This window comes from Otolemur garnettii, unplaced genomic scaffold, assembly GCF_000181295.1.
Source record: "Otolemur garnettii isolate 467f Iridium unplaced genomic scaffold, OtoGar3 scaffold00024, whole genome shotgun sequence".
Lineage (NCBI taxonomy): Eukaryota > Metazoa > Chordata > Mammalia > Primates > Galagidae > Otolemur > Otolemur garnettii.
The window spans coordinates 22,139,424-22,140,847 of record NW_003852419.1 but is presented as its reverse complement, the minus strand read 5'-3'; positions in this window follow the sequence as shown (position 1 = coordinate 22,140,847).

Sequence of the window (1,424 nt, the reverse complement as noted above, 5' to 3'; positions counted from 1 at the left end):
AAAAAAAGAAAAAATGACAGCAGTAGGCCAGATGCGGGGGCTCATGCCTGTAATCCTAGCACTCTAGAAAGCTGAGGTGTGGATCGCCTGAGCTCAGGAGTTAAAGACCAGCCTTAGCTAGAAGAGACCCTGTCTCTAAAAATAGCTGGCATTGTGTCAGGCACTTGTAGTCCCAGCTACTTGGGAGGCTGAGGCAAGAGGATCACTTGTGCCCATGAGTTTGAGGTTGCTGTGAGCTATGATGCCTTTGCCCTCTACTGAGGGGGACAAAGTGAGACTGCCTCAAAAAAAAAAAAAAATATATATATATATGACAGCAGGCTTTTTTCTTTTTAAAAATTGACAAATTTGATCCTAAAAATCTCTACATAGAATGCAAAGGAACCAGAATCAGTAAAATGATTTTTGTTCTTTTTTGTTGTTTTTTGAGACAGAGTCTCACTATGTCACCCTTGGTAGAGTGCAATGGTGTCACAGCTCACAGCAACCTCTAACAATTGGGCTTAAGTGATTCTCTTGCCTTGGCCTCCCTAGTAGCTGGGACTACAGGTGCCTGCTACAACACCTGGCCATTTTTTGGTTGTACTTGTCATTGTCGTTTGGCAGGCCCGGGCTGGATTTGAACCTGCCATTTCTTGTGTAGTGACTGGTGCCCTAGCCTCTGAGGTATATGCGCTGAGCCAGTAAAATGATATTTGAAATAGAAAAAGGTGGTGGACTTCTACTACCTGATTTCAAAACTTATAAAGCTACAGTAATGAAAACTGTGATATTGGCATAGAGATGTAGGTAAATGGAATGGAAAAGATAGTTAAGAAATAAATCCTTGCATTATGGTCAATTGATTTTCAAAATAGTAGTGAAGTAATTCAAAGAGGGAAAGGTAATTTTTCCAACAAATGACATAGGAAGAAAAAGATAACTTTGGACCTTACTTTATACTGTACACAAAATTAATTTAAATGGATAATGGACCTAAAAGTTTAAATTCCAGAAGCAAGGAGGAGAAAAATCTTTTAGTGTTGAGTTTAGCACCAAGTGCTTGTCTAATGAAAAATTTAATAATTGGACTTAATAGAAATTTTAAACTTTTGGGCAGCTCCTGTGTCTCAGTGGGTAGGGTGCTGGCCCCATACACCAAGGGTGGCAGGTTTGAACCTGGCCCCGGCCAGCTAAAACAGCAGTGGCAACTGCAACAAAAAATAGCTGGAGGTTGTGGTGGGTGCCTGTGGTCCTAGCTATTCTGGAGGCTAAGACAAGAGAATCACCTAAGCCCAGGAGTTGGAGGTTGCTGTGAGCTGTGACACCACCGCACTCTACCAAGGGCAACAAAGTGAGACTGTCTCTTAAAAAAGAAAAAAAGGCTCAGCGCCTATAGCTCAACCGGCTAAGGCGCCAGCCACGTACACCTAAGGTGGCGGGTT